Here is a 14,124-nt window from a genome sequence, read left to right on the forward strand (position 1 = left end):
TACACACTGCAGCCACTGTGCGCCGGTGGTGAAGGTAGTGAATGTTTAGGGTGGTGGATGGGATGCCAATCAAGTGGGCTGCTTTGTCCTGGATGGTGTCGAGCTTCTTGAGTGTTGTTGGAGCTGCACTCATCCAGGCAAGTGGCGAGTATTCCATCACACTCCTGACTTGTGCCTTGTAGATGGTGGAAAGGCTTTGGGGAGTCAGGAGGTGAGTCACTCGCCACAGAATACCCAGCCTCTGACCTGCTCTTGTAGCCACAGTATTTATATGGCTCGTCCAGTTAAGTTTTTGGTCAGTGGTGACCCCCAGGATGTTGATGGTTCTTTGCATTTATTTTAAATTATGAATTATCAAGGTGAACTTACACAGTGAAACAGATCAATAGATTATAAGAAATAAGTCAAATGTATAAATTTTAAGACCAGCAGTTAAAGATATTTAATTCATTGCATTTTCTGAAAGAGACCAGAACTGTACACAGTACTCCAAGTGTGGCCTCACCAATGCCCTGTACAACTTCAACAAGACATCCCAACTCCTGCATTCAATGTTCTGACCAATGAAACCAAGCATGCTGAATGCCTTCTTCACCACCCTATCCAATTGGTTACCTCACCTTGGATCCCATGAGATTTAACCTTATGTAACAACCTACCATGCGACAAGGTACCGCATGGTAGGTTGTTACATAAGGTTAAATCTCATGGGATCCAAGGTGAGGTAACCAATTGGATACAAAATTGGCTTGACGACAGAAGACAGGGTGGTTGTCGAGGGTTGTTTTTCAAACTGGATGCCTGTGTCCAGCGGTCTGCCTCAGGGATCGGTGCTGGGTCCGCTGTTATTTGTTATTTATATTAATGATTTGGATGAGAATTTAGGAGGCATGGTTAGTAAGTTTGCAGATGACACCAAGATTGGTGGCATTGTGGACAGTGAAGAAGGTTATCTAGGATTGCAACGGGATCTTGATAAATTGGGCCAGTGGGCCGATGAATGGCAGATGGAGTTTAATTTAGATAAATGTGAGGTGATGCATTTTGGTAGATCGAATCGGGCCAGGACCTACTCCGTTAATGGTAGGGCGTTGGGGAGAGTTATCGAACAAAGAGATCTAGGAGTACAGATTCATAGCTCCTTGAAAGTGGAGTCACAGGTGGATAGGGTGGTGAAGAAGGCATTCAGCATGCTTGGTTTCATTGGTCAGAACATTGAATGCAGGAGTTGGGATGTCTTGTTGAAGTTGTACAGGGCATTGGTGAGGCCACACTTGGAGTACTGTGTACAGTTCTGGTCACCCTATTATAGAAAGGATATTATTAAACTAGAAAGAGTGCAGAAAAGATTTACTAGGATGCTACCGGGACTTGATGGTTTGACTTACAGGGAGAGGTTAGACAGACTGGGACTTTATTCCCTGGAGAGTAGGAGGTTTAGGGGTGATCTTATAGAAGTCTATAAAATAATGAGGGGCATAGATAAGGTCGATAGTCAAAATCTTTTCCCAAAGGTAGGGGAGTCTATAACGAGGGGGCACAGATTTAAGGTGAGAGGGGAGAGATACAAAAGGATCCAGAGGGGCAATTTTTTCACTCAAAGGGTGGTGAGTGTCTGGAACGAGCTGCCAGAGGCAGTAGTAGAGGCGGGTACAATTTTGTCTTTTAAAAAGCATTTGGACAGTTACATGGGTAAGATGGGTATCGAGGGATATGGGCCAAGTGCAGGCAATTGGGACTAGCTTAGTGGTATAAACTGGGCGACATGGACATGTTGGGCCGAAGGGCCTGTTTCCATGTTGTAACTTCTATGATTCTATGATTCTATGACTGTTTTCAAATTTTCTATAATTCTGCTTTATGGGAATGTCTCTTATAGACTGTTAGATTTTCAATTTGAAGGAATAGTGCATCAAAAGAAATATCTTTTTCCTATTAATTACAGGTTTGGAGTGTTTCTTGAGCTCTTGCACAGCAGTGAAACTCGAAGCCTTGAACAGTGATTGAGGAACTGATTTCACAAATGCTTGTACCCTCCCATTAACTATCTTGCATATAGAAATTCTTTTAATTGAACCATCTGTTGCATTAGCTCAAGGTAGATCGTTTAATATTTTCCTCAAATAAAGTTTTTTTTAAGAGAATGTTAATGTTAAACTTTTTAAAAAATGTTCTCGTGTTTCAATTACAAAACATAGTGAACTGTTAATTACAAGTGTAAAGTGAATGTATAATAGAAGGGAATATAGTGCAACTTAACCTTGCATACTATGAATGAAACTCCATTTACATGTTCATATACAGATTATTCACACTGGTGATGGTTTTCCACAAGTATCTACATCATACAAAAGAAAATGTCAAGAATTTGCAGGAACTAAATAAACTAAACATTAATGCTTTTAGTTGATTACAGTGGTTTACATGAAGTTCTGTGGTAACAAAAAAAAGTCATGAGAATGTTTCCTTCAAGTATTCTTGAGTTTCACAGTGTGATGGCAGAAGGTGCTTCAATCAGAAGCTAGAACACAAAGGTTGGCAAAGACAAAGAGTGAAGCGCTAACAGAGTGAGGCGATTCAACTGGGAATTGGGTGCTGTGGGGGGAGGAGGTGCTTTGCGATTTTAAACCAAGGAACTAAAAACTAATCAACTTTTAAAACTTAAATTTAAAATATTTTTTTTAAGCAAAGGACTAAGACTGAGCGGAGGAATCAAAAATCAAGAAAAAGTCAGAAAGTGATGTCACAAGACGAGGAGTGCCACGGGTAAGTTAGTAAATATTTAGTTCATTGGTTAGTGTTTTAGTGTTAGATAAATAATAAATTGCCTTAAAGCTAAACAAACAGTTTAATAACATGGCAGGACAGCTGGGGCCCATTGCATGCAAATCCTGTGCCATGTAGGAACTCCAGAACACTTCATGTGACCTGGAAAGCCACATGTGCAAGAAGTGCCGGCAACTGCTGGAGCTGGAGCTCGAACTGAAGAGTTTGAGCTTGAGGGGAGGCTGGCATCATTAGTGCATACGGGAAGCTGAGAGTTTCGTGGTTAGCACGTTTCAGGATGTGGTCACCCCGCAGCTACAGAAAGTTCAGGCGGAGAGGGAGTGGGTGACCACCAGACAGACTAGGAGGAACAGGCAGGCATTGCAGGAGTCCCCTGGGAGTGTAGCACTCACAAATCAGTATTCAGTGTTGAATACCAGTGAGGGTGTTGACACCTCGGGAGTGCAGTCAGGAGCAAATCCACGGCACCGTGGGAGACTCGGCTGCACAGGGGGGCAAAAGAAATGCAGTTGTTACTGGGGATTCGATAGTCGGGTGTTGACCGGAGGTCACCGGTTACGGTTATTGGCTTAGTACAAAGAGGAGAAGAGTCAATTCTCTCTTAACTCTCAATTCACTTTATTCACGCCGTTAGATCATATACCTATAGCTTATACATCTGGTTAGATATAGGCATGCAGTTTATACTAGGTTACACAGTTTTATATTCAAACTAAGATCTAAATGCACACCCACTAGGTTTCTCTGACACTCCGAGTGGTCACAGAATATAAAGGATAATACCCGAAAAGGAGAGCTGATGCTGGCCAGGCGTTCCATTCTCTCTTTCGACGTCGTCTCTACGTCCCTGACGTAGGGTCTCCCACTTCCGCGATGGTTGGTCTCCGGAGTCTTCGCTCTGGCTCCACCCCCCAGATCCTTCATTCTTATTCTGAATCTTATCTCTTCAAGCTGTGCTGTCTCTTTCGTTGGTTTAGGCTTTCTCGGTTACCCTGTGTCTTCTCCTCATTGGCTCTGTCCCAAGGACTTAGGTAGCATTACCTCATTACTCCTTTTCTAAATAAGGACTTGTGTCTTATCACATCTCCTTTGTCTTTCTCAAAACTTAGCTAATTCAAATTGGTTCCAGCCAGCTCAGGCCAGCGACTGAACTCAGGTTACTTCAGTTCAAAAGTTGTTCTTGCCTGTGTGTTTTAGCAGCTGACGTCTCTGGTTACTTTCTGCAGCCCCTAGCCAACACTGGGATAGACGGGCGTTTCTGCAACCACCGACTTGAGTTCCGCATGGTGTGTTGCCTTCCTGGTGCCAGGGTAAAGGTCATCACTGAGAGGGTGCAGAACATTTTGATGATTTTGGGGGGGGGGGGGTGGAGGGCGAACAGCCAGATGTTTGGTTCCCACGTGGACCACATGACATAGAAAGGAAAAGGGTCGAGGTCCTGCAGTCGAGAGTTTTAGGAGCTAGGGAGGAAGTTAAAAAGCAGGACCTCAAAGATAGTAATCTTTGGGTTACTCCCACTGCCACGTGCTGGTGAGTATAGGAATAGCCGGATAAGACCGGTTAATATGTGGCTGGAGCAAAGGTTGCAGGAGGGAGGGCTTCAGATTCCTGGGGCATTGGGACCAGTTCTGGGGCAGGAAAGATCTGTTCATCATGGACGGGTTGCATCTCAACGGAGCTATGACCAATGTCCTCGCAGGGAGGTTAACTAGTGCTGTGGAGAAAGGTTTAAACTAATTTGGCTGGGGGATGGGCATCAGGATGAAACATTAGAGAGGAGAAACAAGGTGCACAGAGGCTGGGAGGGACAAGTAGCTCTAGAGTAAAGAATAGTTCAAAAATAGAAGGGATCAGATGTGGCAAATGTGAGGCAATCTAAGATGAGTTTAGAGTGCATGTGTGTAAACACACGTGGTGTGATAAAGTTGGTGAGCTGCAGGCTCAAATCTCCACAAGGGCAAGGAGGGGGAGGAATTGATGAAATGTTCACAGGATAACTTTCTTGATCAATATGTTTCTAGCCCAACGAGGAAAGAAGCAATGCTGGATCTAGTTCCGGGGCATGAAGTGGGTCGGTGGAGCATGTTTCAGTGGGGGAGCATTTGGGGAACAGTGATCATAATAGCATTAGGTTTAGAATAGTTATGGAAAAGGACAATGAACAATCAAATATGAAAATGCTTCACTGGAAGAGAACAAATTTCAGAGAGTTAAAAAAGGATCTTGCCCAGGTGGATTGGCATCAATAATTGGTAGGCAAAACAGTAATGGAAAAATGGGAGGCCTTCAAGGAGGAGATGGTTCGGGTATAGACTAGACACATCCCTACAAGGGGGAAAGGAAGGGCAACCAAATCTAGAGCTCCCTGGATGAGAAAAAAAGAGGCTTATGACAAATGTAAAGTTCATAATACAGAATACAGAAAGTACAGAGGAGATCTAAAAAAGGGAATCAGAGGAGCCAAGAGAGTATGAGAATAGATTAGCGGCTAACATAAAAGGGAACCCAAAAGTCTTTTTATAAACCTATAAATAGTAAAAGGGTAGTCAAAAGAAGGGTGGGACCAATCATCTTGTGGTAGATAATCAGGAGCCCGGAGTCCAGAGCGAGCGCGGACCTGCGAGAGACCGGGGGCAGAGCATCGGAGCAGGTAAAAAGTGAGGCCCAGGGAGCGAGGGGAAAAAATCTAAAGTGATGTCAGCACAAGGGATGGAGCTGATTGGTGAGTTTTTTTTTTAAGTCTTTAGTTTATTTCTGATAATTTATTAGATTGCTAACTAAACTTGAAGCGTGGCAGGGCACCTCAGTCCCGTCGCATGCACATCCTGTGCCATCTGGGAGCTCCAGAACGCGCCTCATGTCCTGAACAGTCACGTGCAGGAAATGTTGACAGCTGGAAGAGCTTGAGCAGCTGCTGGCGTCACTGAAGTGCATCCGCGAGGCTGAGAGCTACGTGGATAGCATGTTTCTGGAGGTAGTCACCCCGCAGCAAAGAGTGCAGGCAGAGAGGGATTGGGTGACCGCCAGACAGACAAGGAGGACCAGGCAGGTAGTGCAGGAGACCCCTGAGTGCATCTCACTCTCTAACAGGTATACTGGTGAGGGAGAGGAGTCCTCTGGGGAGTGCAGCCAGAGCCAAGTCCACAGCACCCTGGGTGGCTCAGCTGTACAGGAGGGGAGGAGAAAGGTCAGGAGAGCAATAGTGATAGGGTTAGGGGAACAGACAGGCATTTCTGCGGCTGTAGACGTGAGTCCAGGATGGTATGGTATGGTATGTTGCCTTCCTGGTGCCAGGGTCAAGGATGTCCCTGAGCGGCTGCAGAACATTCTGAAGGGGGAGGGTGAACAGCCAGAGGTCGTGGTCCATATTGGTACCAACGACATAGGTAGAAAGAGGGAAGAGGGTCCTGCAGGCAGATTTTGGGGAGTTAGGAAAGAGATTAATAAGCAGGACCTCAATGGTAGTAATCTCTGGATTACTCCTGGTGCTCCACGCTAGTGAGTATAGAATAGGAGGATAGAACAAATCAATGCTTGGCTGGAGAGATGGTGCAGGAGGGAGGGCTTTAGATTCCTGGGGCATTGGGACCAGTTCTGAGGGAGGTGGGACCAGTTCTGAGGGAGGTGGGACCTGAAGAAGCTGGACTGATTGCACCTCAACAGAGCTGGGACCAATGCCCTTTTGGGGAGGTTCACTAGTGCTGTGGGGAAGGTTTAAACTAATTTGGCAAGGGGATGGGCCGCAGAATTGGAAAGGAGAAACAAGGCGCACAAAGGATTGGGAGAGACCGATAGCACTAGAGTAAGAAATAGTGTGGTATTAAGTGGGATCAGATTAAGCGAGAATACAAGAAGGTCTAAGAGATTTACAGTGCATGTGTGTAAACGCAAGAAGGGTAGTAAACAAGGTTGGTGAGCTGCAGGCGCAATTAGCCACATGGACGTATGATGTTGTGGTGATAACTGAGACCTGGCTCACAAAAGGGCAGGATTGGGTGCTAAATATTCCTGGATACAAGGTGTTCAGGAAAGATAGGGAAGGAAAGAAAGGAGGGGTGGGGGTAAGTGGCAGTATTGATTAAGGAGAATATTGCAGTGCTAGAGAGAGAGAGGATGTCCTGGAGGGGTCAAGGACAGAATATATTTGGTTAGAGTTAAGAAGCAGTAGAGTTGCCATTACAATACTGGGGGCATTCTATAGCCCACCAACTAGCGGGAATGATATAGAGGAGCAAATCTGCAGAGAAATTACAAAGATGTGCAAGAGGCATAGAATAGTGGTAATGGGGGTCTTCAACTATCTTTAATATGGACTGGGATAGTAATAGTGTAAGGAGCAAAGAGGGGGAGGAGTTTTGGAAGTGTGTTCAAGAGAACTTTCTTGACTAGTTCTCTAGATTCAGGAACTGTCCCTCTGGATTGGAAAATTGCACATGTCACTCTGCTTTTTAAGAGAGAGAGGGAAACCGGGGAATTATAGACCAGTTAGCCTAACATCTGTTGTGGGGAAAATGCTGGAGTCTATAATTAAGGATAGGGTGACTGAAGACCTCGAGAATTTTCAGTTAATCAGAGAGCCAGCATGGATTTGTGAAAGTTGGTCGTGCCTGACAAACCTGATTGAATTTTTTGAAGAGGTGACTAAAGTAGTGGACAGGGAAATGTCAATGGATGTTATTTATATGGACTTCCAGAAGGCGTTTGATAAGGTCCCACATAAGAGACTGTTAGCTAAGATAGAAGCCCATGGAATCGAGGGAAAAGTGACTAGTGGAGTCCCGCAGGGATCTGTCTTGGGGCCTCAATTATTCACAATATTTATTAACGACTTAGATGAAGGCATAGAAAGTCTCATATCTAAGTTTGCCGATGACACAAAGATTGGTGGCATTGTAAGCAGTGTAGATGAAAACATAAAATTACAAAGCGATATTGATAGATTAGGTGAATGGGCAAAACTGTGGCAAATGGAATTCAATGTAGGCAAATGTGAGGTCATCCACTTTGGATCAAAAAAGGATAGAACAGGGTACTTTCTAAATGGTAAAAGTTAAAAACAGTGGATGTCCAAAGGGACTTAGGGGTACAGATACATGGATCATTGAAGTGTCAATAACAGGTGCAGAAAATAATCAAGGCAGCTAATGGAATGCTGGCCTTTATATCTAGAGGACTAGAGTACAAGGGGGCAGAAGTTATGCTGCAGCTATACAAAACCCTGGTTAGACCGCACCTGGAGTACTGTGAGCAGTTCTGGGCACCGCACCTTTGGAAGGACATATTGGCCTTGGAGGGAGTGCAGCGTAGGTTTACTAGAATGATACCCGGACTTCAAGGGTTAAGTTACGAGGAGAGATTACACAAATTGGGGTTGTATTCTCGCGTTTCGAAGGTTAAGGGGTGATCTGATCGAAGTTTATAAAGATATTAAGGGGAACAGATAGGGTGTATAGAGAGAAACTATTTCTGCTGGTTGGGGATTTTAGGAGTAGGGGGTACAGTCTAAAAATTAGAGCCAAACCTTTCAGGAGCAAGATTAGAAAACATTTCTGCACACAAAGGGTTGAAGAAGTTTGGAACTCTCTTCCGCAAACAGCAATTGATACCAGCTCAATTGCTAAATAGCTTTTTGGCATCCAAAGGTATTAAGGGATATGGGCCAAAGGCAGGTATATGGAGTTAGATCACAGATCAGCCATGATCTTATCAAACGGTGGAGCAGGCACGAGGGGCTGAATGGCCTACTCCTGTTCCTATGTTCCTCGTACATTTCCGGCCGAACGATGATAGAGGCATTGCTGGATCTGGTTCTGTGGAATGAGGTGGGCCAATTGGAGGAAATGTCACTGAGGGAACATTTGGAGAACAGCGATCACCGTATCATAAGGTTTAGATTAGCTATGGACAAGGACCACTCTAAAGTAAAAAATACTCAATTGGAGGAGGGCCAATTTCAGTGGGATGAGAACAGATCTGGTTCGGGTTAATTGGAATCAAAGATTGGCAGGCAAAACTTTAATTGAACAATGGACGGCCTTTAAAGAGGAAATGGTTGGGTACAGTCTAGGTAGGTAGGGCAACTAAAGTCAGAGCTCCCTGGATGACAAAAGAGAAAGAGAAACTCGTGGATAGCACGTTTAGCGAGTTGGTCACACCGCAGGTAAAGGGTATACAGGCAGGAAGTGAATGGGTGACCACCAGGAAGAGTAAGAGATGCAGGCAGGTAGTGCAGGGGTCCCCTGTGGCCATCCCCCTCTCAAACAGATATGCCACTTTGGATGCTGTTGGGGGGGATGACTTATCAGGGGAAGGCAGCAGCAGCCAACTTCCTGGCACCACGGGTAGCTCTGCTGCACAGGCTGGGAGGAAAAAGAGTGGCAGAGCTATAGTGATAGGGGACTCAATTGTAAGGGGAATAGACAGGCGTTTCTGCGGCCGCAACCGAGACTCCAGGATGGTGTGTTGCCTCCCTGGTGCAAGGATCAAGGATGTCTAGGAGCGGCTACAGAACATTTTGGAGGGGGAGGGCGAACAGCCAGCTGTCGTGGTGCACATAGGCACCAACGATATAGGTAAAAAAGGGGATGAGGTCCTAAAAGCAGAATATAGGGAGTTAGGAGGTAAATTAAAAAATAGGACCTCAAAGGTAGTAATCTCAGGATTGCTGCCAGTGCCACGTGCTAGTCAGAGTAGAAATAGGAGGATATTTCAAATGAATACGTGGCTAGAGGAATGGTGCAAGGGGGAGGGATTCAAATTCCTGGGACACTGGAAACGGTTCTGGGGGAGGTGGGACCAGTACAAACCGGATGGTCTGCACCTGGGCAGGGCCGGGACCGCTGTCCTAGGAGGAGTGTTTGCTAGTGCTGTTGGGGAGGGTTTAAACTAAAGTGGCAGGGGGTTGGGAACCTGAGCAGGGAGAGAGAGGAAAGCGTAACAGGAAGGGACAGAAGGTATGGAGTAATAGGTAAAGTGTTAAAAAAGGAAAAAGCAGGAACTAAGCGTCACAAAACAGATTTGAAAGTTCTTTATCTGAATGCACGTAGCATTCGTAATAAAATGGACGAGTTAACGGCACAAATAACTACGTATGGGTATGATCTTGTGGCCATTACAGAAACAAGGCTGCAGGGTGACAACGACTGGGAATTAAATATGCCAGGTTATTTAACAATCAGGAAGGACAGGCAGGAAGGAAGGGGAGGTGGGGTGGCTATGTTAATAAAGGAAGGAATCACTGTAACACAGATAAATGATATTGGGACAAAGCATCAAGATAATGAAACAGTTTGGGTGGAGATAAGGAATAATAAGGGAAAAAAAACATTAGTGGGCGTAGTATATAGGCCTCCTAATAGTTGCAACTCTGCTGGAAGAAGTATTAATCAGGAGATAGTCGGGGCATGTAATAAGGGAACAGCCATAATTATGGGGGATTTTAATTATCATATTAACTGGACAAATCAAATTGGGCAGAGCAGCCTTGAGGACGAGTTCATTGAATGCATCAGGGATGGATTTCTTGAGCAGTATGTAACTGATCCTACAAGGGGGCAGGCAACCTTGGACCTGGTCCTGTGTAATGAGTCAGGATTAATTAATAATGTCCTAGTTAAGGATCCCCTTGGAACGAGCGACCACAACATGGTTGAATTCCATATCCAATTAGAGGGTGAGAAGGTTGATTCTCAAACAAGCGTACTGAGCTTGAATAAAGGAGACTATGATGGTATGAGAGCGGAATTGATTAAAGTGGACTGGGAAAATAGATTAAAGGGTAAGACGGTACATGAGCAGTGGTGTTCATTTAGGGAGTTATTTTACAACTTTCAAAATAAATATATTCCACTGAGGAAAAAAGGGTGTAAAAGAAATGACAGCCATCCGTGGCTAAGTAAAGAAATCAAGGATAGTATCCGACTAAAAACAAGGACATATAAGGTAGCCAAACTTAGTGGGAGGATAGAAGATTGGGAATTCTTCAAAAGACAGCAAAAAGTAACTAAAGGATTGATTAAGAAAGGGAAGTTAGATTATGAAAATAAATTAGCAAAAAATATAAAAACAGATAGCAAGAGTTTCTATAGTTATATAAAAAGAAAAAGGGTGGCTAAGGCAAACATAGGTCCCTTAGAGGATGAGACCGGGAAATTAATGGTGGGAAACATGGAGATGGCAAAAATGCTGAACAAATATTTTGTTTCAGTCTTTACAGTAGAGGACACTAAGAATATCCCAACACTGGACAAACAGGGGACTCTCGGGGGGGGAGGAGCTAAATACGATTAAAATCACTCAGGAGATGGTACTCAGTAAAATAATGGGACTCAAGGCAGATAAATCCCCTGGACCTGATGGCTTCCATCCTAGGGTCTTGAGGGAAGTGGCAGTAGGGATTGTGGATGCTTTGGTGATAGTTTTCCAAAATTCCCTGGACTCAGGAGAGGTCCCGACAGATTGGAAAACTGCTAATGTAACACCGTTATTTAAAAAGGGTAGTAGGCAGAAGGCTGGAAATTATAGGCCAGTTAGCTTAACATCTGTGGTGGGTAAAATTTTGGAGTCTATTATTAAGGAGACAGTAACGGAACATTTAGATAAGCATAATTTAATAGGACAAAGTCAGCATGGCTATGAGGGGGAAGTCATGTCTGACAAATTTGCTTGAGTTCTTCGAGGATATAACGTATAGGGTGGATAAAGGGGAACCAGTGGACGTAGTGTATTTAGACTTCCAGAAGGCATTCGACAAGGTGCCACATAAAAGATTATTACTTAAGATAAAAAATCACGGGATTGGGGGTAATATTCTGGCATGGGTGGAGGATTGGTTATCAAACAGGAAGCAGAGAGTTGGGATAAATGGTTCATTTTCGGACTGGCAACCAGTAACCAGTGGTGTTCCACAGGGGTCGGTGCTGGGTCCCCAACTCTTTACAATCTATATTAACGATTTGGAGGAGGGGACCGAGTGCAACATATCAAAATTTGCAGATGATACAAAGATGGGAGGGAAAGTAGAGAGTGAGGAGGACATAAAAAACCTGCAAGGGGATATAGACAGGCTGGGTGAGTGGGCGGAGATTTGGCAGATGCAATATAATATTGGAAAATGTGAGGTTATGCACTTTGGCAGGAAAAATCAGAGAGCAAGTTATTTTCTTAATGGCGAGAGACTGGAAAGTACTGCTAAAAGAGCTAAAAATTGATAGAGGAGGTACAAGAAAGGCTAGCTGTACTTAAAGTAGATAAGCCACCCGGTCCAGATGGGATGCATCCTAGGTTGTTGAGAGAAGTAAGAGTGGAAATTGCGGAGGTATGGGCCATAATCTTCCAATCATCCTTAGATATGGGGGTGGTGCTAGAGGACTGGAGAATTGCAAATGTGACACTCTTGATCAAAAAAGAGTGTAAAGATAAACCCAGCAACTACAGGCCAGTCAGTTTAACCTTGGTAGTGGGGAAACTTTTAGAAATGATAATCTGGGACAAAAGTAACAGTCCCTTGGCAAGTGTGGATTAATAAAGGAAAGCCAGCACGGATTTGTTAAAGGCAAATCGTGTTTAACTAACTTGATTGAGTTTTTTGATGGGGTAACAGAGAGGGTCGATGAGGACAATACAGTTGACATGGAGTGTGTGGACTTCCAAAAGGCGTTTGATAAAGTGCCGCATAATAGGCTTGTCAGCAAAGTTGAAGCCCCTGGAATAAAAGGGGCAGTGGATGCTCTGAGGATCATTTTCCATCCTCACTAGATACAGGGGAGGTACCGGAGGACTGGAAGACTGCAAAAGTAGTACCATTGTTTAAAAAGGGTACAAGGGAAAGGCTGAACAATTATAAGCCGGTTAGTCTTACCTTGGTGGTGAGCAAACTATTAGAATCAATACTGAGAGATAGGATAAACTGTCACTTGGAAAGGCATAGTTTAATCAGGGATAGTCAGCATGGATTTGTTCAGGGAAAGTCATGCCTTACAAATCTGATTAAATTCTTTGAGGAAGTGACCAGGAGGATTGATGAGGGTAGTGCTGTGGATGTTGTCTACGTGGATTTTAGTAAGGTATTTGACAAGGTCCCACATGGCAGACTGGTCAGAAAGGTAAAAGCCCGTGGGATACAGGGAAATGTGGCGAATTGGATCCAAAATTGGCTCAGTAACCGGAAACAAAGGGTAAAAGTCGATGGATGTCTTTGCGAATGGAAATCCGTTTCCAGTGGTGTGCCACAGAGCTCAGTGTTGGCTCCCTTGCTGTTTGTGGTATATATTAATGATTTGGACTTGAATGTAGGGGGCATGATTGGCAAATTTGCAGACGACACAAAAATTGGCCGTGTAGTTAATAGTGAAGAGGATAGCTGTAGACGCCAAGAAGATCTCAGTGGGTTGGTGGAGTGGACGGAAAAGTGGCAAATGGAGTTCAACCCGGAGAAGTGTGAGGTAATGCACTTAGGAAGGGCAAACAGTAAAAGGGAATACGCAGTAAATGGAAATGTATTGAGAGGTAGAGGAAGTGAGAGACCTTGGAGTGCATGTGCACAGGTCCCTGAAGGTGGCAGTACAGGTAGATAAGGTTATGAAGAAGGCATACGGAATTCTCTCCGTTATTAGCCGAGGTATAGAATACAAAAGCAGGGATGTAATGATGGAACTATATAAAACGCTGGTAAGGCCACAGCTGGAGTATTGTGCACAGTTCTGGTTAGCACATTACAGGAAGGACGTAATTGTTCTGGAGAGAGTGCAGAGAAGATTTACAAGAATGTTGCCAGGGCTTGAAAATTGCAGCTATGCGGAGAGATTGGATAGGCTGGGGTTGTTTTCCTTGAAGCAGAGGCGGCTGAGGGGTGACTTGAGGTGTACAAAATTATGAGGGGCAGGAAGTACTTGTTTCCCCTAGTGGAGAGTTCAAGAACTTGAGGACATAGATTTAAACTGATTGGCAGAAGGATTAGAGGGGACATGAGGAAAAACTTTTTTACCCAGAGGGTGGTGCGTGTATGGAATTTGCTGCCCGAATTGGTGGCAGAGGCAGGGACCCTCAACTCTTTTTAAAAAGTACCTGGACCTGCACCTGAAGTGCTGTAAGCAGCAGGGCTACGGACCGGGTGCTGGAAGGTGGGATTAGAATGGGCACCTGGTTGTTCTTAGAGCCGGCGTGGACATGATGGGCTGAATGGCCTCCTTCTGTGCTGTATCTCTTCTCTGGTTCTATGGCAGCATGGATACGAAATTGGCTAAGTAACAGGAAACAGATAGTAGTGGTGAATGGTTGTTTTTCGGACTGGAGAGAAATATACAGTGGTGGTCCCCAGGGGTCGGTACTAGGACCATT

The sequence above is a fragment of the Heptranchias perlo genome, chromosome 15 (genome assembly GCF_035084215.1).
Source record: "Heptranchias perlo isolate sHepPer1 chromosome 15, sHepPer1.hap1, whole genome shotgun sequence".
In the NCBI taxonomy this organism is placed as follows: domain Eukaryota; kingdom Metazoa; phylum Chordata; class Chondrichthyes; order Hexanchiformes; family Hexanchidae; genus Heptranchias; species Heptranchias perlo.